The 22819-nt window shown below is 42.7% G+C and overlaps 1 protein-coding gene and 1 long non-coding RNA gene across 4 annotated transcripts in view; one reads left to right on the forward strand and one right to left on the reverse strand.

The window, feature by feature from the left end:
* NINJ2 (ninjurin 2) overlaps positions 1–22819 on the reverse strand; it is an 88137-nt gene that overhangs the window by 44668 nt on the left and 20650 nt on the right. The window lies entirely within an intron of this gene.
* LOC118729263 lies at positions 12647–16001 on the forward strand. 3 transcript variants are annotated; one of them, XR_004991171.2, is made up of 3 exons: positions 12647–12917; positions 13964–14080; positions 14861–16001. It is a non-coding gene; the product is annotated as an uncharacterized LOC118729263 (long non-coding RNA). The 3 variants fall into 3 exon arrangements; XR_004991172.2 differs by having other exon boundaries at positions 12666–12917; positions 15774–16001; XR_006742904.1 differs by lacking the exon at positions 12647–12917 and adding an exon at positions 13347–13534 and having other exon boundaries at positions 15774–16001.

Genomic DNA, 22819 nt, shown 5'->3' on the forward strand with positions numbered 1-22819 from the left:
CCTCGGTCCACAGGCCAACGCCCTACTGCTGAGCCAAACCGGCTGGGGCCTCACTATATATTTTAAATACTAAATGGCTTATCTTCCCTGGACAGAGAAATGAATGTACCTCCAGTGTCAGGCACTTACCAGCTATCATCTCATTTAGATCCTCTAGGAGAGGAAGGTGAAGTTGAGAAAGAAGAAGCACAGTACAGGTCACACCACTTGCCCAGGAATACAGGTAACACCACTTACCCAAGACCCTCAGCTAGTAGGAATGATACTAGGAAAGGAATCTGGCTGATCTGGCTTGAGCCTCCCCATGATCAGGCTTTCCAATTATTTTGCCTTTACTCTCCAGATTTCTCCACGGGCACCTGCTCACCAGGGCTTGATTTGGGTCAGTCAGTGCTGGTCTGGTGGGAGAGGGGCAGTGTGCCCCTTGGTTCCCCTGGGAAGCTCAGTAGATGGCACTCTTCCCCCAGCTGTGCCCTCTCATTTTCTCCTCTAGGGGCCTGTCCTCCCTCCCTCTCTACCTCCACTGTTTCCTACGTGCCTTAGGCCATGCTCCCCTCCTCCATCTATAGGCATTCTTTAGAGCCTGGGCCCTAACATGATTTCTGCCTCTTCCTTATTCCCATCAAAGGACATCTTAGTTACTCTCCCCCAGTGCCATCTTCTTCAAAGAAGTAATCTAGTTAGCTCACTTTTCCCCCAGAGAAGGAAACAGGGGCCCCACATCTCAGGGCTCAGCCTGCCTGCCTTTTTGAGCTGTGTTTGCACCCTGAGCTGAGTATCTCTCTAGCTCAGGTTCCCAGAGGCCTGAGGGCAGGACTGTGCCTCCACATGCGGTGGCATGCATTCTCAGTGCCCTATGAAAAACAAACAGCTGTCACGCAAAGACAGGGAAGCTGCCTGGGGTGAGGAGGCTGTGGTCCTAGACGGGAAAGACGTAAGCCTGAGGACTTGACCTCTTCCATTTAGCTCACAAGCTCATATCTCTGACGTTAAACACAGAGGCCAAGCAGGAATTCCAGGATATACTTGCACTTCCATGGTCTCCCCCTGATTTTATGGGAGAGTAGCAATATAGATATAGAAATACAGAGATGAATGTTCTGTATTAGATTATTAAAGATTGTTATCATGGAGAGAGGGCTTGATCTGAGGAGGATACTTGTCCAGGTCCTTGGGCAGACAGTTTCAGGAATGAATTGCAAGAAAATCACCTGTGTAGGTGCTCTCTTTGTTGCAGTGAAAAATGCGACTGCTCTAGCCCCAGAGACGACAATGACAGTGTCACAGGATTCGTCAGGAAACTCACCCCCTCAAAATAGGGAGGAGGTTGAGATGCCAAGAACAGAGACTTCTTGAGTATGAAGTGAATCTATCTACCAATTTATAAATTAGAAGCTAGACTTCTGAATGGCGTAAGGAAACTGCACCATGTTTTCCTTTCCTATAGCTTTAAAATGTGTCCAAAAGGGGAAACCCTTCTGTACGGCAGTTCTTTTTTTTATTTTTTATTTTTTTACTAACTTTATTGATTTTTAGAGAAAGGAAGGGAGAAGGAGAAGGAGAGAAACATCGATCTGTTGCCTACCTTTGGTGCGCAGGGTGCCACCCAACCAACTGAGCCACACCAGCCAGGGCTGGCAGCCTCTTATACGACCTAATTCTAATTCTGGAGAAAAGAATCCCTAGTTAAGCTAACAAAGAATTAAAAATCCCTGGGTGCTTATCTTCCAAAATAAATACTACGAGCTGCTGGCACTTGGAATGCTAAAAAAGAGGTGTTGCCCCTGCTGCCGTCCTGAGTCCTCTAACCTAAGCCAGGTGTGCTGAAGCCTGGAACAGGCTAAGAGGACATCAGAAGAAAGACAACGGGGAGGAACGTGTGGTAGCCAACGCATACTGTTCCTGCAAAGGCTTCCCAGGCTTCTCCCTCGCAGTTAAAACCCTAGTCCTGTGCTGAGAAGCCCTCTAACGCTACCTCCTACCACACACACACACACACGCGCACACACACACACACACACACACACACACACACACACCCCACCTTTCTCCTGCCTCCCAGACCTGCCTTCACAATAGCTGATGAGGTAAGTGTCCTGGCCAAAACACAATTCGCCTCCCCTTTTTTCCTGGGCTTGTAATTAAGGGGTGCCTATAAAGCTCTCCAGCTCCTTGGATAAAAGAACCAGCCTGGCCCCGGTGCTTTTTCTCAGGGTCCCCTGAGCTCCCAAGGAGGCCACTGCAGGTGGAGGCTCACATAGCCAAGTGTGGTGGCTCTGGCCACAGCCCTCAGCCAGGCTCCCAGGTGCCCTTGCCCCTCGGCCTCCAGGCCCCATGGTGTCTGCGCATTTTCTGTTGTTTGCTCTTTCTCCCCAGGATGTTTTGATTTCCTCACCTCAGCTCTCTTTATTTAGCCCCAGAGGTTGGGTAACTATGGAGGGGCAGTGGGCTAGGGCCCTCTTCCTAGCAAAGGGCTCTCTAAAGTTACCCTCAAGCCTGGTCACTCTCTGGGCATTGCTGCTCAAAGGTCTCGTGCCCAGAGACTGAGACCTCTGTCCACACCCAGCTCCCAATTGGAGGCAGTGCTGTGCTCTGGCCAGGAGTGCAGGCTCTGGGGTCACTGCCCTGAGCACCTACTAGCTAGTGACCATGACCTTCACCCCATGTAAATGAGGTTCGAAATAGTTCCTGTTACAGAGATGTTGTGAGGATTAAACAAGATAATTTGTTTAACATTCCTGGCCTTTGGTAAGTGCAATCGAAGTGGTTTTCTTTTCTAAGAAGTGTTGACGACCGCCCTATAGTCACCCGATGGATTCAGATCAGCAAGTCTTCCTTGGAGAGCCAAAACAAACAGCTCTTCCTGCCTCACCCAGTGCCTTTCCTGCCTCTGACTTGTACTTTCTGATTGGGCCCAGGGTATAGAATATAAAGTCCCAGAAAAGGTACCTGGAGTTCAACTGACTTACTCTCCAGACAGGAATGTGAGTATGAGGTTTCTGCTTTGCCGTCTTAAGCATCACCTCATTGTCCTTTGCCCAATTTAAGGGCGATGCTAGTGTAACATGGTCACTATTTTCAGCTTTTTCCTTTCTAAAGAGAAGAATCACTCTGCCACTTTCTAGAAGTGAGCATGAGTCACAGCCCGGCATGACCTTCATTAATCAGGCCTGTGGTGTGTGGGAGAGATCGCAGCCCCAGCCTCCCGCTCCCACTGCAGACTTTCACTACTGCCCTTCCACAGTGGAAGGCCCTGGGCTTCAGGAGGAAATGCAGGTCTCAGTGGGTTCTCTGATCCTGCCTTGCTCTAGGCAGAAGCTGTGGGGTGAGAAAAGGAAGGGGAAGGGGCCATACAGAGGGAGCTTTTTCCTCTTTCCCAAGGTCTTGCCTGGCCAAAGATCCCTACATCCCTTTCCACTCTCTCTCACACAAAGATGATCAGAAGGAAGAGCAAAGCAGCCTGGAAATGCCCCAGTATTATTTCCCTCACAGTCTTCTCTGCTTTCCCTGGCTCTTGCTTGTGGGAAGGAATAAAATGAACACTCTAGTGTCTCTTTGCAAAACACTAACGATCTCTTAGTTACAAAAACTCCATAACCAAGTCTTCATATTATTTGCATATAATGTGTATATTACCAAGACGTTCCTTCAGATGCTCACACGAAGTCCTCTCATGGTAAAGTAATCATCCTTAGAAGGGTATGCATTTGCTCCTGGCTCCTAGGATCTGTGGCTTCTACAATATTTAGGACACAGTGCATCTATTCTCAGCTTTATCATTCTGGTTGAGTAACTTAAGCTACCTATTTATCTGGTTTGCACGATGGGAATAATAATCCCTATCTTACACATGGGGTTGCCATGAGGATTTACAAATGAGACAGGAGCCCTGGCCAGGTGGATCCACGGGTTGGAGCATCATCCTGTACATCAGAAGATTTCAGGTTCAATCCCCAGCCAGGGTGCATGTGGGAGACAACCAACCGATGTTTCTCTCTCACTTGATGTTTCTTTTCTCCGCCTCTCTCTCCTTACCTCTCTTTGTAAAATCAATAAAAACATATCCTTGGGTAAGGATGAAAAATAAATAAAAAGGAGATGGTAGATGTAAAACCATTTTATAAACTATAAAGAAGAGGCAAAACTTTCAGATATTATTATTGTTATTAAAATTCTTCCTTGGTAGAATTGTTGGTTAGAATGTTGTCCCAAAATGCCAAAGTTGCGGGTTCCATTCCCCGTCAGGACACATACAAAAAGCAGCCAGTGAATGCATAAATAAGTGGAACAATAAATCAGTGTTTCACACACTCTCCCTTCCTCTCTCAAATCAGCAAATAAATATTTTTAAAAATTATTCAGTGAGTAATAGTACTCTGGGAGTTGGAAACTGATAAAGCATTTTCCAAAGATAACTAGAGGAGAATCTGATTTATTGATTTAATGTCAGATGTCATAAAAGACCCTTCTGTGTCCTTCTGCAATTTTCTTCAGTGCTGATAATGTTAACCCCAACCTTTAGGAACAATGCCAAAATCCAGTCCTGACTGCATTGGGGTTAAAAATCCTGTGGAACGCAGCAGGGGTGGGGTGAGGAGGGCTGAGAAGGCAGTGCTATTTTAGAACTCTAGAACATTAGTGCAAGAAGGAGTTTAGGGATCAATGCCCACCTCTCCATTTTACAGACGAGGCAACTGAGACTCAGAGAGGTGTGTGACTTGCTCAAGACTCCCAGCAGGCTTCAGTTAGCAGTTTAGGTTGACCCAATGAAGGTCAGTCTGACAGCACTGTGGCTGGAGGGCCTGCTCAGTCACCATGCTAAGTCCTGGGCTCTGGGGAGACAGCAGTGTTGGATCAGGAGATGAATTGCCTCTTACCCCAGACGTCCAGTCTCAGTCTGAAGAGATAAAGAGGTTCTCAGCCTCCCTGGGGAGGAAAAGGCAAACACACTTGGTCAACAAGAGCCCTTGAGAAAATGATGAGAGTGTTGAAGAACAGTGCACACACCTTTCTGTGTGTCTTGCCTTGAACCCACTGCCTGGACTCAGGTGGTTTTAAAAGGCTGAGCTGCTAAGGCCTTGAATGGTCTCTTAGGGCTTTGTGAGAGCCCTGCTCAGGTGCAGAGAAACTGGACTCTTGTCTTCCAGGCAGAGCCATGTGGGCCCACAGACAAAAGAGTCTCAGAAAGGTCAGGCTTCTTTCTGACAAGGCAGCAAAAACACATCCCAGTACTTTCAAAGTTCATGAGCCTCATGGGGAATTGGGTAGGGACTGGGAGAGGGGAGACACCAATTACTTTGGAGGGGAGCTGTAGCCAGAATAAATGGTCCAGGAGGGAGGATATTTGTTCTAAAGACCACGAGGTTTAATACAGCAAGTATTTATTAGTAGTGTATGGTATGCCCAGCCCCAAACTGGGCGGTGTGTGTGTGTGTGTGTGTGTGTGTGTGTGTCACAAAATGCCTTCAAAAAGCTTGGTGGGGATATAAGACTCTTACATATGAGTCAAAGAGTTAAAAAGCAGCCCTAACCAGTTTGGCTCAGTGGATAGAGTGTTGGCCCACAGAGTCAGCCTGTGGACTGAAGGATCCCGGGTTTGATTCCTATAAAGGGTGCATATCTCAGTTGTAGGGGCGTGTGCAGGACCCAACCAATCAATGTGTCTTTATCATATCGATGTTTCTCACTCTCTGTCTCTCCCCCTCCTTTCCACTCTCTCTAAAAATCAATGGAAAAATATCCTTGGATGCGGACAACAACAACAAAGAGTTAAAAAGCCGAAGTTATGTTTAAGGCCAAAGAAAAAATGAGAAAAAACAGATTCAGATAGTCCTGAAGGGCTTCATGAAGAAGGGGAAGCTTTACATTAGCCTACACTCTCTCATTAACGGGTGGGCTGGGGAAGGAGCACTTTAGGATGGAGAACAGTGTGAGCAGAGGTAGAGATGAGCACAGGAACTCACCCTTTCCAACCCCCTTGTTCAGGGGCTATGAGCTACAACAGTGGTCGGCAAACGCATTAGTCAACAGAGCCAAATATCAACAGAACAATGACTGAAATTTCTGTTGAGAGTCAAATTGTTTAAACTTAAACTTCTTCTAATATCACTTCTTTGAAACAGACTTGTCCAGGCCATGGTATTTTATGGAAGAGTCACACACCCAAGAGGCCAAAGAGCCACATGTGGCTCATGAGCTGCAGTTTGCCGGCTACTGAGCTAGAATATTAAAAAGTAGATGTCTCTGCCCTCAAGGATTAAGAATTGTCCATGGAATCCACCTGGGTCCCTAGAAATGTGGCAGACACTTTCTGTCTCCTGGAAGAGGAAGGTTTATGCATTACAGATGAGGCAACTGAGGATGATTTAGGATGATTCCTTGAGTAAAGAGGTCTCAAAACAATCTAGTCCTAAAGAAGATGCGAGAATCTGAGCCCAGTCAGCCTTACATAATACAGTCCTGTGAAGCACAGTGGTCATCATCTCAGAGTCTCAATTTAGACTTGGCTTTGAATCCTATCTCTGAAGCCTTTAGTAATTCTGTGCCATTGTCATTCACTTCTTTAAGTTTCAGTCTCCTCATCCTATATAATAAAACTCTAATATGCAAATCAACTGAACAGTGAAATGACCGGTTGCTATGATGCACACTGACCACCAGTGGGCAGACACTCAACACAGGAGCTGCCTCCTGATGGTCAGTGCGCTCGCACAGGGGCAGTGACTCTCAGCCAGAAGCCAGGCTCACAGCTGGCAAGTGCAGGGGTGGTGGCGGGAACCTCTCCTGCCTCTGCTGCAAGCAGGCGGTAAGGAGCAAGGGGTCCCAGACTGAAAGAGCCTCAGACTGGGAGAGTGATGTCTAACTCTGGAATCAGGCCTAAGCTGGCAGGTGGACATCCCCCGAGGGGTCCTGGACTGTGAGAGGGCACAGGCCCGGCTGAAGGACCAGGCCCAACCCCCCTCCCCAAGTGCATGATTTTCATGTACAGGGCCTCTAGTCTGTAAATGAAAAGGATAATAATGCTTAACTCACAGAGTTGCTGTAAGGACTAAATGAGATTGGGATAAGCCCATGGCTGGCACTCAGAGCCCATGACATCCATTGTTCCAGTTTGAGTTCCAGTTTATGGCCAAGACCTGGTGTTGCAGCTGACTCTCTTGTCTGATTGTTTCCTAGCTCTGGAAAGCCCTCAAGAGTCATTTCTTCCCTTAGGTGCCCTTTGGAGACCTCTCAGGGCAGGAAGAGAAGGGGAGTGTGGTTGTGGGTGTGGGAGAGGAGGCTGTTCCAGGGCCAATGGGAGACTGGATGCCCTAAGACCATTTATAGCTGCCTGGGCATCCTGCAAAAAGCCCAGGAGATGATCAGGAGAAATAGGTTCTTATTGGGCTCCATCCTACCTTATTAGGAACTTCATTTTCCTAGACCAAGTTACCTCATCTATAAACTGAAGACATTAAATTAGACAAGTGATTCCCATTTTGTGCGAATGGGAGAGGGTCTTCAATTACCACATGGGGGCCTTGCATCCTGATGCACACCAAGCACTGCCTACAACCAAACAAATAATTCATCTCACGGGTATGTGCTGAGCTAGTTTTCAAAAATACACAGATGCTGCTGTGATTTTTAAAATACATATTAAAGGATTATTTAATGCATAGTAGCTTTTTATCAGCATGCAATTTTTCCTACGTGGATACTGAAAGTCTAATTACAATTCCTTGGAGGAATCCAAAGGTGTTTTGAAGTGTTGTAAGCTTGAAAGTTTTGGTAACTTCGGAATCACATAAACGACATACTCAACCTTTCCTGGACCCTGGCTCTTCATTCCAGACTGACAAACAAGCATCTCTTCCCTTCTAACCTTCATCCCCTTGAACGAGTAGCAGCTGCTAGAATAGGATCTCCTGTAGCAGCGAGGACAAAATGGAAGGAAGAGGGACAGGTAAGAAAGAATTGTGCTACTTAAGGAGAGGAGGACAACTTTTCTAAGAAAATCCGGGAAATTCTCAGCATTTGAAGGTCTTTTTAAAAAGTGACCAGTCACTTCCCTGCATTTGTCATTGTTTCCCACTGCGCACATGTTTGCAACACATGGGAAGTGGGAGGAGCTGGAATGTCCTCTAAATTCCCCTGACACCCTGTTCCTACCTTTATCCTCTAGAAAATTTCTTTGTTTTGTTTAACTTTTGAGGAACTCTGGTAGAATCCAATGAAGAATCTGATAGCCCAGCTGGTATGGCTCAGTGGTTGAACATTGACCCATGCAGCAAGAGGTTGCCAGTCCAATTCCTGGCCAGGGCACATGCCCGGGTTGCATGCTTGATTCCCAGTAGGGGGTGTGCAAGAAGCAGCCAATCCATGTTGATGTTTCTTTTTCATGGAGGTTTCTATCTCTTTCCCTCTCCCTTCCTCTCTCACGCTAAAATCAATAAAAACTATATATATATATATATATATATATATATATATATATATATATATATATTTTTTTTTTTTTTTTTTAAAGAAACTGATTAAGATTATGAACCCTGTTCCAGAAGAAATGCAGCCACACCTACACATACATATTATATATAATTTTACACACAATTTCAGTGGTTTGTCCACTCCTGAATCTGCCAAAGACCTCCCTAGTGATTTATGGGCCCCAGGTTAAGAAATCCTGCTTTTGTGTTGGTTGCTTTCAATAAGTTTAAATTTATCTTCTCTTGGTTTTCCATAGATGTAAGCTCTAAAATTCCCACACGACTTTTAATGAGACCTTTGGTGTCCCCTTATCCAACTGCTATTATAGGCTTCTTAGACTTTGGGAGACTGGACGGAAAAGGCTGCATACTCTAAGGGGGACTGCCTCAAGGCTAGGTTCTTTGGGTAGCTGGTGTGAGGTGAAAGGAACCAAGAGAGAGGCTTAGGAACAGAGTCCGCTGGAGAGTGAAGAGTCCCTCCTGACAGTGCTATTTTTATAAGTTTCCATCCTAAGAACTGTGGGCCTGAAGACCTGTAGTCCTTCAACTGCAAAACTGCTCTCATCTCTGGGAAGAATCTCCCAGCTCTACCCATCCTCCCACCTAGCCACTGGGGCAGCTCTCCTTTTACCTTCAGATCCTATGGTATGACACCTTTTCCTAGGGCTCATCTGCTTGCTGAGTCAGCCCGCTCAGCCTGCTCAATGCTGTGTCTCTGAATGAATGAACCCAAATTAGGAGGGGGGGGGGGCGGGGGAGAGAGGGAGATATTTCCCATGCACACAAGGCATAGTTCTGAATCTAAAAGCTCAGTGGTTATTTATCAATTTGAGTCCAAGCTCAGTTGTCCCAAGAGCACCTTTCCCTACACTTAGTTTGCACCCAACATGGGCCCTGAGATGAATGAGAGGGTAGTATTATAGGTCTGGAGGGACTCAGGGAAAAACCAACAGCTCTACAGTGAGAGCCCAGGCTGCCAGAGTTGGCTAGGGAGGCCACAGTGTATCAGACAACGGAGGTAAATTCCCTAAATACCAGGATGTTGGGCAATATTTCAAAGAATGAAATTCATTGCTATTACAGCCTTTCCTCTACCCCCATCCTGAACTCTATGTTTCATCCTTTTCCTCTACAATGTACTATGCAAATGATTCATTGTTCTCTATAATTTTACCTCAATTCTAGGTTGGCTTTCTAGGACCCTAAAATTATAGTTGTCTAGATATCTTTACAGGTTATGTAAGAGTATGAACAGTTCAAAGGAGAATTGAAGAGGAGGTCATACATACTCAAATTTTTCCATCTAATTATTCTTTTATTTATTTTTTGGTGATTTTAATGTCATTATTTTATTTTTATTTATTTATTTAAATTAAATTTATTGGGGTTACATTGGTTACTAACTTATTGTCTGATTTTTAAAATTACCTTATCCAAGAAATATTTTTGGAGCACCTAATTAGAGTACTAAGATTTGGGGAACATATGGGAGCATAAAAATGTACTAGGATATAGAAAACTATAAGATTAAATACAATTTGAATTCTGCTTTCAATAACTTGCTGTATAGCGGAGGAAATAAGATGCAGAAATAAACCACAATAAAATATCATATACTGGTAGTTTCACTTATATGTGGACTCTAAAAAAAAATTAAACAAACAAAATTGAAGCAGATTGCCCTAGTCTATTTGTCTCAGTGGCTAGAGCATTGGCCTGTGGACTGAAGGTCCCAGGTTTGATTCCAGTCAAGGGAACATACCTTGGTTGCAGGTTCCCCAGCCCTGGTTGGGCTGCATTCAGGAGGAAACCAATTGATGTGTCCCTCTCATACTGATATTTCTCTCTGTCTCTCCCTCTCCCTTCCACTCTCTCTAAAAATCAATGGAAAAAATATCCTTGGGTGAGGATTAACAAAACAAAACAAAGTTGAAGCAGATTCATAGACAAAAAGAACAGACCAATATTTGTCAGAGGCAAATTGGGGGACTGGGTAAAAAGGTGAAGAGATTAAGAAGTGCATATTGGTAGTTATAAAATAGTCACAGGGATGTAAAATACAGCATAAGGAATATAGTCAAAATATTCTAATAATTATGAATGGTGCCAGGTGGGTACTGAAAATATTGGGGCTCACATTGTAAAGTATATGATTATCTAACTACTATGCTATATACCTGAATAATACAAAAATAATATTGAATATGAATGCTAATTAAAAAATTGAAATAAAGAAAAGTAAAAAAAACAAAACAAAAAAAAAACCATACCCACAATCACTAACTTGACAAATATTGAGAGAGATTCTGAGGGAAGCGTAGAGAGCCGCCTGGGAAGGCACAGGGACATTCTTTTAAATCTTATCAGCTGAGCCCGAGGGCACTGGCAGAATCCTGTTATCAGTACTGATTTCTTATCTTTATCCATGTGCTTGGAATGAGGAACAAATAAGACCTTGACTTACTCAGGTCTTGATATGCTAAATCTTGTACCAAAAAATGAGGAGCTTACCCAGGTCTTGCTGAATAGGATCTGGGCACACCGGAAACTCCTCTTGACCTTAAACTCCTCTTTGGAAGCCAATAAATGTGCTGTGTTGTCTGTGGTGAGTGTGACTGTTTCTCCATCAGAGCGATGGCGCCCACCTAGCGCCCAGCTTTATGAATCTATTTCTGACTCTTGTCTCTTTCTTTCTCTAATTTCTTAATCCCTAGCTCCTCCCCTCAGGAACCTGTCGCTTTCCGTGCCGGACGTGGAAAACAGAGAAAATGCCCACCGCAGGGAAGTTGGAGGCTGGTAGATTTGAAGACAGGATGAGTTTGTCCTCAAGACAGAACATTCTCAGTTCTAGGTAATGTTTGGGACTCCCTGGTCCTGGTAAGAATTAATCTGAAGTCACTAATACTTCTGGACCTATTTTGTTGTTGTTGGTTGTTGTTAATCCTCACCCGAGGATATTTTTCCGTTGATTTTTAGGGAGAGTGGAAGAGAGAGAGAAAGACAGAGAGAAACATTAATGTGAGAGAAACACATTGATTGGTTGTCTCCTGCATGAGCCCTGACCTCTAGACTGGGGAAGAGCCTGCAACCAAGGTACGTGCCCTTGACTAGAATTGAACACTGCAGGTCAACTCTCTATCCACTAGGGCAAGGGCCTGTTCTTAATGTCCATGGTTTGAAGAGGCCTTCCTAATGACAGCAGGATGCTCCGTGGTAACGGATGAAGAACTAGATTAGCAAGAAGGCAGTGAGAGTAAGAGGTAGTACACAGCAGTTTTTGGGCCCTGGACTCTGGTCTCTTTTCCCAATTCTGTTACCCCGGAACTAAGAAACCTTGGACAATCCCTTCTCCTTTCTGCTGCAGAGCCTGTTAACTATGGCATCCCTGAATACTGATTGAGCACTTACTACCTATGACTGCCTCCTTCCTGCAAGGCGAGGATGTATTAAAGGCTGCAGGGGTTGTGGGGAAGGATGAGACAGATGCCTGCCTTCAAAGAGTTTCACTCTACTGAAACAGTAAAGGTGAAACTCAGGAAAAATATGGCACATGATTAAGATATGAACAATGGGGTCAGATTGCCTGACTCAAATGCTGACATTGGACAATATTGAACCTTTCTGCATCTTGGTTGCTTTAACTGTAAAGTAGGATTAATAACAACTTTACCTTATAAGAATACTACTATTAAGGCATCAGATAACTTAGGTAAGTTTTTAGTACAGTACTGACACATAGCAAGGATTTGTTTACTTATCATCATCATCATCATCATCATTATTTAGTTAAATATTAACATCAGACCTGAAAAGGAACATATGACAACAGGGAAATTTTCAGGCCACCCCCTTAGAGTTTAAGTTTCTTGACTGATGATCTGTCCCCATTGCCCACACCCCCATGACTTGCAACCAAACAGGTACTTGAATATTTTTGGGACCTATAATTAAGCACATTTCTTATTTTCAAATAAATGGAATAAGTAATTAGGAAACTTAAGACAGTGAGGCTGGTGGTGTAAGCTGGACAATCAGGGAATGCTTCATGGAGAAGTGTGGAGAATGGCTATAGTGTTTGGACAGGTTCAAGTCTCAGACTAATGAGCTATAATTGTAAGCTTGACCTTGTGATCCAAACCAGTGGTCCCACGTGGTTAAGTGATATGAACTGCGGAAGGTGCAGCAAGTAAACAAAGCTTGATCTGGTGCATGTAATTGAGTAGATTCAAAATTCATGAGAACATTGTAAATGTCTTGACCATGCCCTTACTTTGTCCAGTGGAATCTGGCTATAAAATAAAGACTCAGCTTGCAGGCTGTGGCACTGTCTCTCTAATCAGAGGGCAGAGTCCCCCCTAGTCCCAGCTTTATCCTCTTGTTTGTCTTTTCTAATCCTTCACCTTGTCCCCTCAGGTTTACCCATGACCGTGCTGCTGTCGCACAGAGAAAGTAAGATTAAGTGGACGTGATAGATAGGGTAGGGTTTGGATGCATAAGATAAAGCAAGAAGGACTCTGATCATAAAAGCCTAGAATGGGCTGGGGGATCAAGAGAAGTGGAGGCAACTTGCTGGGCACAGCCACAGCATGCCACAGGCACACTAAAGATGGTACCACTGTGCCCAGCGCATGGGCTCTGAGTGTGGGCCAGGCCTGGAGGTGGAGCCAGAATCCCCTGGGGCAGATTTCTGGAGCCCATCAGGTGCTCAAGAGACCCCTGCCAAAATCCCAGTTGGCCAGGTCAAGTCCTTCCACACCTTGTGCCAAATAGGAGGCCTTGGGTGTGAGGATTGGCCACAGGGACAGGCCAATCACTAAGGCAGGGAGCTGCCATCCAAAGATCAAGGCCGAGCATGTCAGAGGCCTGCATGGTCCCTCCACAGCTTTCTTTTATCGTCAGGCTGCGCTGATATGCTGTTCTAGGTGGAGAAGTGACCATAGGTCCCCAAGCCTCTGACAACTCTGTGTCATGACAGTCACATAAGGGAAAGCACTGTGTGGAATTCTTTTCCTTTTTGCACGTTCTCTGAGAATCTCTCTGCACAGTCTCCCTTCCCCTCCCAGTGGGTAAGAGCCATGTCTTTCTTTTCCTCTCCTCATAACGTCACGTACAGTAAGAGTTCAGTCCACAATGGGTACTTTTTCTGTCGTAGTGCAGAATGACCCAGCATAACATTCATAATAGCATTTCCTCATTTTACAGACAAGGAAATAAAAAACATAATCACAATATTGTTATAATATATGCCAGTCCCTATCCTAATACACACCTTGCATGTATTAACTTATTTAATCCTCACAATAATCCTTTAAGGTAGGTACCATTATTCAAAAACTTGCCCAAGTTTATGTAATGAGCAAGCAGGTCACACAATGTGGGATTTGAACCTAGGTAGCCTGGCTCCATTGGCCATTGTGTGATGCTCTCTGGATGGAAGTAGCATAGGTCTCATTAAGGGAAAAGTGGGCACACAATCCAGGAATCCTGTCTTCTAGGTCTGTCTATGCAATGAACCTACACAAGACTTCACCAACTGGTGAGGTGATGAAAACAAGAATCTTCAGTCCCTGCAGTCCCTAAGGCCCTACCTCAGTTCCTCCAAGATAACTCAGGTAACTCTAAGAGAGCAGAGTGACATTTTACTAAACAGCCCCAGGCTTCTTCCTTAGGAGACAGGATGCACTGGGGACCACCTACCTGCAAGGCCATTTAAAAAAAAAAAACACATAGCAAAAACCTGGAAATAGAGTTTTTGAGAGAAAGTGATTTTCTAGTCATGATTATAGCTATAGTGGATCGCTGTTTTCTAGAAGCAGGAAAACTGCTTCTCAATAGAGCCTGCAAAATGAAAATCCCCAAGGAGCACAGCCTCCACCCCATTGAGTCCCTCTCTTGAAGACTAGGCTCAAGCTCCCTCTGAGAGGCTCCAAGTGTGTGAGGGAGGAGGAAGATGCTCAGCTTTATGTCTGGGGTTCTGGAGGGTAAAGAGCTGCTTAATACATATGTGCAAGGATCACGGGTGTATTTGAAAACAGTTAAAAATGCCTTCAACTGTCGAGTGAGGAAGGGGTTAAGCTCTGAGGCTCTGAGTGGGGTGGAGAAGGAGAGGCAAAACACAGAAGGTCTTGTGGGGGAGGACTCAGCAACTGTCCCTGTAATAGCTTAGGACCAGGACTATTTTTTATTTATTTTTTATTTTTTAGGACCAGGGCTATTTCTATTTCTAACCCAATGCCAGGCACTTGAGTATTGTTCTCCACCTAGCAATTTGAAGACAGCGGTGGGTATGCATATAACAGAACAGGATGCTTCCTGGACAAAAGTTCTGAAAGAAAACCAAAACGGAAGACCGGCCCCCTCGCCCCCACTTGACAGTTTCTAATGACCCTCAGGGACTGTTCCGGATGGGCACAGGCATCTGTGAATTTACTCACCTGGAGTCGCCTCTGCCTCCTGAGCCCCGGGTCAGAGATGGGAAGTGCAAAGCCTCTCCTTGTGTTTGTGTGTGGATGTTATTTTTAATGATTATGATTCACAATCCCTTTTCTTGTTCTTCATGATTTTCAGTTAAGGGAGGAAATGGTGAAAACACACATACACACACACACACACACACACACACCTCAACCAAAACACAAAGGTTTCTCAGAAATTTTACCTGAAACTCTGGGGTTGCTGGAATTAGGTATGCAGATTTCTGCATCATCCCTTAGGGAGCTGAGCTCACTGTGCACCCTTTAAAACAAGGGGAGATTTTTCACTACTTTAAAATTATACCAGAAAAGCATGCAGATAAGAAGATAACTAGGTTGTGAGGAAGCCCAAAATATTTGGTAAGAATGCTCCAGTTTGGGAAAGTTTAACTGAAATAACAATTTGTGGGTAGAATATTAGCTGGGAATTGGCTGTAGATTGAAGGGCTTTGGGGGTAAGGGGAAGGATGAAGTTTCTACTCAGGGTATGGAAAAGGATTCAGTAAAGCTAGGAGTCCTATGTGCTCAGAGCTTAATGTCCTAACCAGCCCCACAGAGCCTAAGGCATGACCAGTAAGTAGAACCAAGAGATTCCATTCAGCAAAAGCAGACAAAAAAACAAATCCCTTTTCTTTGTTTGTCTTGGTTGAAAACCAAACATGGTAGTCATATGAAGAAATTCCAGTGTTGGGAGTGTGAGGCCAGGAAGGGAGGGTAAAAATGCTGGCAGCTTCTGACCACGGGGAAATCACTCCAAAGGCTCCTCAATGCCATTGTCCAACACTGTGCTCTGGAATGCTCACGGGTGTCCTTGCATCTCCCCTGATCCCAGCACACAGGACACTCTTTGCCCTTCCAAATGTCAGCTAGCAAGATTCGGCATATCTGTCTGGAACTGAGCATCCTGAACCACTTGTGTGCATCAAAGGTAATTTCCAGCTGTTGTGGGAAAGCAATGAATGAAGAGAAAGTACTTAGCATCTAGTGGAGGACAGGGAGAAGTAGGGAGAAGATCCTAAAGGTCAAATGCAATGCCTCCCATTGTTCATGTACCTTTAAAGAAAAAAAAAAAAAGTCGACAATTCCACTAATAGCTTTAGAAGAGGTTGACCTTCTGCAAAAACAAGGAAACTAAAATTATAGCCTTATCTCTAGCTTGGATGTTTTGCAAACATGGCACCACAGTGAGGCAATCTAGATAGAGTGCCAAACCAAAGCAGAGCCAAAAGTGGGAATTTTATGCCATTTACACAAAAGATTAGGGGGTCCGGTTGAGTTTGGGGCAAAATCACATAGAGTATTAAGTCCAGAGCACTTTCTTTTTTTTTCTTTTTTTAAATAAATCTTTATTGTTCATATTATTATAAAAGTTCCTCATTTTTCCCCCCTCCACCAGGTTCCCACCCCACCCTCTGCCCCCCCCCCATTGTCCTCATCCATAGGTGCACAGTTTATGTTCAGTCTCTTCCTGCACACCCCCACTCCTCTTTTCCCAGAGAATCGTCAGTCCACTCCCCTTCCATACCTCTGATTCTATTATATTCAACAGTTAATATTGTTCATCAGGTTTTTTAATTCTGTTGGTTTTTAGATTCACTTGTTGATAGTTACATATTTGTTGTTCATAATTTTTATCTTTATTTTCTTCCTTTTCCTGAAGAACCCCCTTCATCAATTCATATAATTCTGGTTTTGCAGTGATGAATTCCTTCAGTTTTTTATTTTTTTATTTTTTTATTTGTGAAGTTCTTTATCTGGTCTTCAGTTCTGAGTTATAGCTTTGCTGGGTAGTAGAGTATTTTTGGCTGTAGATTCTTCTTATTCATCACCTTGAATATTTCTTGCCAGTCCCTTCTGGCCTGCATGGTTTCTGTTGAGAAATCAGCTGACAATCGTATGGGTGCTCCTTTATAGGTAACTAACTGCTTTTCTCTTGCTGCTTTTAGTATTCTATTTTTGTCTTATGCTCTTGGAATTTTAATTATGATGTGTCTTGGTGTGGTCCTCTTTGGGTTCCTTTTGCTTGGGGTTCTGTGTGCTTCCTGGACTTGTAAGTCTATTTCTTTCACCAGGTGGGGGAAGTTTTCTGTCACTATTTCTTTCAGTATGTTTTCGATATCTTGTTCTCTGTCATCTTCTGAGACCCCCATAATTCTGATGTTGGTTCGCTTGATGCTGTCCCAGAGGTTTCTTACACTATCTTCAACTTTCTGGATTCTCTTGTCTTCTTGCTTCTGCGGAGGAGTGTCCTCTGGCTCTTTGTGTTCCAAATCTTTGACTTGATTCTTGTGATCTTCCATTCTGTTTTTAGGACTCTGTATAATATTTTTTTTATTTCAGACAATGTATTCTTTATTTCTAGTTGATCCCTTTTCATATCCTCATAGGTCTCATTTATTTCAGAGCACTTTCTAACAGTGAATTTCAATAAGAAGTTTTGGGAAATACCTCAGTCTTGTATGGGACACAGGGCAAAGATCTACTGCTTCCCCCCACCCACCCAGGGAAGTCCTATGAAAACGGAATCAATTTCCCTGCTCTAATAATTGTTCCCACATCCTCTCCTAGACCATCCTACCTACACCAGTTCTCTACTCCTCTGCTAGAAAAAAATTAACCATGTCATTTAAACACTTTAAAGGCTGTCCTACTATCTACTAAATCAAGTGCACATTCCTTTGCCTAGTTATTTAAAAAGCCTACATAATTTAGCCCCTCCCCACATATTCACCAGTGCTCTCCCTCACATACACTCTCATTTAGTCAGGCTGGTCCTCTCACTGTCCCCAGATAGCTTACTCATTCCTGCCTTTGCATTTTAATATCAGTATTCTTCATCCTAAACCTGGAACCTAAATTCACTCTACCTCTGTAACAATCCCCAAAACGCCCTACCTTTGGAATTTTTTTAAACTAACTATTTCAATTTTTCCCTTTCCCATCTCCAAGTAATTATTAAATCATAGATAGACAGATAGAAAGAGATAGATATTGTATATATAGAGATATAGCCTCCCCAACTATACTGTAAGCTACCATTTTGGACTTCAAAATTAAAAACTTTTGTGCATCAAAGGACATTTTATTTTATTTATTTTATTTTATTTTTTTTACATTATCAAAGGACATTTTAATAGAGTGAAAAGACAAGCCACAGAATGCAAGAAAATATATGCAAATCATATATCTGATAAGGGTTTAATATCCAGAACATAAAAAAACTCCTAGAACTTAAAAACAAAAAAACAAAAGCCCAATTCAAAAATGAATAAACAACTTGAAAAGACATTTCTCCAAAAAAGATATTCTCAATAGCACATTAAAAGATACTCAACATTATTAGTCATTAAGGAAATGCAAATAAAAACTACAATGACATACCACTTCTTGCCCATTAGGATGACTATTGTAAAAAAAAGAAAGAAGAGTGTTGGCAAGGATGTAGAGAAATTGGAAACCTCCTTAGAAGCTGGGCCTTTGCTGGGTGGCTCTGTTGATTGGAGCATCGTACTGCACACCAAAAGGTTTCAGGCTTGATTACTGGTTGGGATGCAACCAATTGATGTCCTCTCTCTCTCCCCCCCTCTCTCTTTCTGTCTCTCTCAGGTGAGGATTTGAAAAAAATATGAATTGGAAGCTGTAAGAGTTAGGTGACCTCATCAGAGATCCCCTTGGTCTCTTCCCCTGAAATTTCAACAAGTGGAACAGCTATAACTCAACAAAAGATTCTCTGCTCAACATTCAGGCACTCCTGAGAGATCTGGTGTTTTCTAAAGAAAACTTTTCTATCTAGAGTTAAAAGTTTTTTTTCTAACCAATTATTCTCATGGAATTTACAAACAATTCTTTCTTTTTTTAAAAAAAATATATTTTATTGATTTTACCCAGAGAGTTAGAAACATCAATGAGAGAGAAACATCGACCAGCTGCCTCCTGCACACCCCCAACTGGGGATGTGCCCGTAACCAAGGTACATGCCCTTGACCGGAATCGAACCCGGGACCTTTCAGTCTGCAGGCCGACGCTCTATCCACTGAGCCAAACCGGTCCCGGCACAAATAATTATTTCTTTGACTATTTTTTTGGGGGGGGCGGGGAGGAAGTATTTGGATACATATAAATAAATAAATAAATTATAAATTCTTCTCAATATAATAAATGTGTGCATTAAATTAAAAAAATAATTAGAAGCTGGTGAGAATATAAAATGAATGTAGCTGCTGTAGAAAAAGAGTATGGCAGTTCCTCAAAAAGTTAAACATCTCATGCGATTCAGTAATTCTACTCCTGTGTATATATCTAAAAGATCTGAAAGCAGAGACTTAAATAAATACTTGTACCCCAATGTTCATAGCAACAGTATTCACAATAGTCAAAAGTTAAAGACAACTTAAGTGTCCATCAACAGATAAATGGATAAGCAAAATGTTGAATATACATACAAGAAAAGTTATTCAGCCTTAAAAAGGAGAGAAATTCTGATACATGCTGCAACATGGATGAAATTTGAATACATTATACTAACTGAAATAAGCCAGACACAAAACATCAAATTCCTCTTTTATGAGGTGCCTACAATAGGCAAAGTCATAGACAGAAAGTAGAATGATGGTTCTACTGCAGGAGCTGGGGTGAGGTCGAAATGGGGAGTTATTCTTTAATGGATGTGGAATTTCTGTTTGGGATAACAAAAACATTCTAGAAATAGTGGTAGTAATGATGATTGTACATTATTAATGTACTTAATACCACTGAATTATATACTTAAATGTGGTTAAAATGTGAATTTTGTGATACAGATATTTTACCACAATAATTAAAAAAAAGAAATAGAATCTGAGGAAATAATCAGATAAATCCAAATTGTGGGTCATTCTCCAAAATGACTGATCTGCAGTCTTCACAAACATCAGGATGAGGAAAGGACAAAAGTGGGGATTAGGGTACTGTTATAGAGTAAAAGAGATTTAAGAGGCAGGACACCCAAATACAATGACTAATCCTTGACTTTATTTCAATTTTTAAAAAGGAGAAGAGTCTAGAGAGCATTGTTATGTAGATAATTGGGAAAAGTGAATACACTATATCAATGTTCAATTTCTTTCAAGGTAGGAAATTACCACTCTTAGAAGATATATGTTGAAGTTTTTAGATACCAGTATATGTAGATGTTATAACTAATGTCTACAACTGACTTTCAAATAGGTTGGATATGGTGGGAATGTATGATACAGAAAGATATAGTAAATAAATACACCAATATTGATGAATGTAGGTGAAGAGTTTATAAACATCCTACTAGTCTTTCTGTTCTTCTGTATTGGAAAATAAAAAGTTAGAGGAAAAAATGGAACAGTCATTTTGGTTCCCAAGGATCAGGGGAACATAGATTTTCTGTGACCTCTGTGAGCAAAATGTTGGTCTGTTTGCCACCTTGTGGAACATCCTGTTTCACTGGACTCACACCCCACGGTTGCCAGAAGGAGCTGAGAGCTGATTACTTGGCGGTGATTTGGGTGAGGCATATTGTCTATGCCACTTCAGGATCTAGTGTTGTGTTCTTGTGTGTATCAAAGTTTTAAGCCCCCAAGGTTAGGGTCATGTCTCACTTTTCTTATAATCCTCTCTTGCCCAACATCCCAATCCCAATCTTTACACAGAGCTAAATGCATAGTAAGTGTCCAGTAAATATTTTCCTGTCATTGACTATCCTATCAGTATAGAAAGGCATGTATAGAAGTATAAGAGGTCAAGGATGGCGTCAAAAGGCTTATCTCCAACTAAGGTATTAAAACGCTGCTGGGTAGCGCCTTGCAGAAGGAATGTCAAGTGTGGGCTTTGACACAATCTAATTCTCTATGGCAACCAGGTGTTACTGACTTAGGTGGTGACTAGTACTTAGGGGTGGAGTAAGAGAAATAGAGCTTTGGCAAAAGCTTATGAATACCTAAGCACAGAATGTTCCCAGCTTGGCCCTGTGGTACAACTGCTCTCACGACCCTGTGAATTCTTCCCAAGGAAGCAAGGTCAAACAATGGTCCGTGGACCTCAAAAAAGGGAGCACCCAGTCGCTGTGCTCTGAGGGATCTGCACCGCCTGGGACTCAGGGAGAACAACGCCAGCCTTTACCGGAGATGGAGGTGTGAACACTCCCCTGCCCAGTGTTGGAAGGAAGGTGCTGCCCACGTGCTCAGCCAGCTGCAGAGCACGTAGGTCTGCTGCATTCCACCTCCCGCGGAGACACCGTGTGCTGCTGTGTTGCGGCTTGTTAAGGGAGTGTAGACTTGTCCTTGTCTTGAGTAATTTTTCAAGAGGCTGGAAGAATTAATGGGTATATTTGTTCTCTGTCTCAGATAGCCCTTCCAGGATGCAGGCCCTCAGCTCCATTGTTAGATACAATGTGTTATTTCCTATTAAATCACTAGCATTGGCTCTTGGTTTTAAATTCAATTTACTACTTTATTACATACCTTCTTGATTTCATTAAAGTTCCAAATTCCCCCACAAAGTTACAAGCTTCTTGGGGATCCATGCTCTATGCTGCTTTGCCACCTCTATTTCCTCCCACATCCTGCACTGTACACAATAACTATAAGGGATGTGTAAATAATCTACTATTTATCCATGTTATGTAATACTATGTAGCATTTTTTTTTTTTAAAAAAGAGAAGAATGAGGTGGAGCTACATATTCTGATATGGAAAGATTTCCAATTCATATGATGGTGTCAAAAAACAAACCAAAACAATAGACAGGCACCGTATGAAACCCTTTATGTGGAAGGGACCAGTAGAAGAAACAAGGGCTTGATCTATATATCTATATTTCTTTCTTCATACATACCCCTAGTCATAGACATAGTTATAACTAGTATAATAGGACTTAGTAATTTCCTGTGTTTTTCTTTTCAAAAGGAATTGTTAATATTAAACAAATAATATGTGTAAGGCAGTTAGCATAGGACTTTTCACAATAAGTCACAATTACATAGTACTTATATGGGGCAGGCATTGTTCTTAGTGCTTTACAGAAATTAATTCATGTCACCCTCATAATAGTACTATAGGAAATTGAGGCACTTCCAACTGAAGTAATTAGCCAGGAAGTGGAAGACCCAGGATTCAAGTCCAAGCAATCTAACTCCAGTGCCTGCATTCTTTTTTTATTTTTTGTGGAACTTATTGGGGTCACATTAGTTCAGAAAACTATACAGGTTTTGAGAGTACAGTTCAACAAAACATCATTTGCACACTGCATGGTGCTCCCATCACCCAAGCAGTCTCTTTCCATCCCCCATCCTCTCCCCCTTTCCCTACCTTCACCTACCCCACAATGCCTATATTGTTAACCCCTATGCTAATGTTCAATAAATGTGACCCTTTCCCTACCACTCTCCTCCCTTCTCTGTGTTTCTACATATTTCATATACCTCAATGATGGCACTCAAAAAATTGTGTAAGAATTCACTGAAAAGTCCTAACCGGTTTGGCTCAGTGGATAGAGCATTGACCTCTGGATTGAAAAGTCCCAGGTTCAATTCCAGTTAAGGGCATATACCTTGGTTGAGGGCACATCCCCAGTGGGAGGTGTGCATGAGGCAGCTGGTCGATGTTTCTCTCTCATCAATGTTTCTAGCTCTCTATCCCTCTCCCTTCCTCTCTGTAAAAAAGCAATAAAATATATTTTTAAAAAAGAGAATTCACTGAAAAGAAATAAAAATCAATTCCTCACCCCAAACTATTGCTTCATCTGTGGATTTGAAGGTCTGAGGTACCTAGAGATACTGATGCCTATTGGGAACTATGTGTGAGTTGTACTTTGAAATCTTGACCATTTGTGGTGACTTTCTTTAATCATGTAATATACATGGATTACCCA

This window comes from Pipistrellus kuhlii, unplaced genomic scaffold, assembly GCF_014108245.1.
Source record: "Pipistrellus kuhlii isolate mPipKuh1 unplaced genomic scaffold, mPipKuh1.p scaffold_m20_p_3, whole genome shotgun sequence".
NCBI classification, from domain to species: domain Eukaryota; kingdom Metazoa; phylum Chordata; class Mammalia; order Chiroptera; family Vespertilionidae; genus Pipistrellus; species Pipistrellus kuhlii.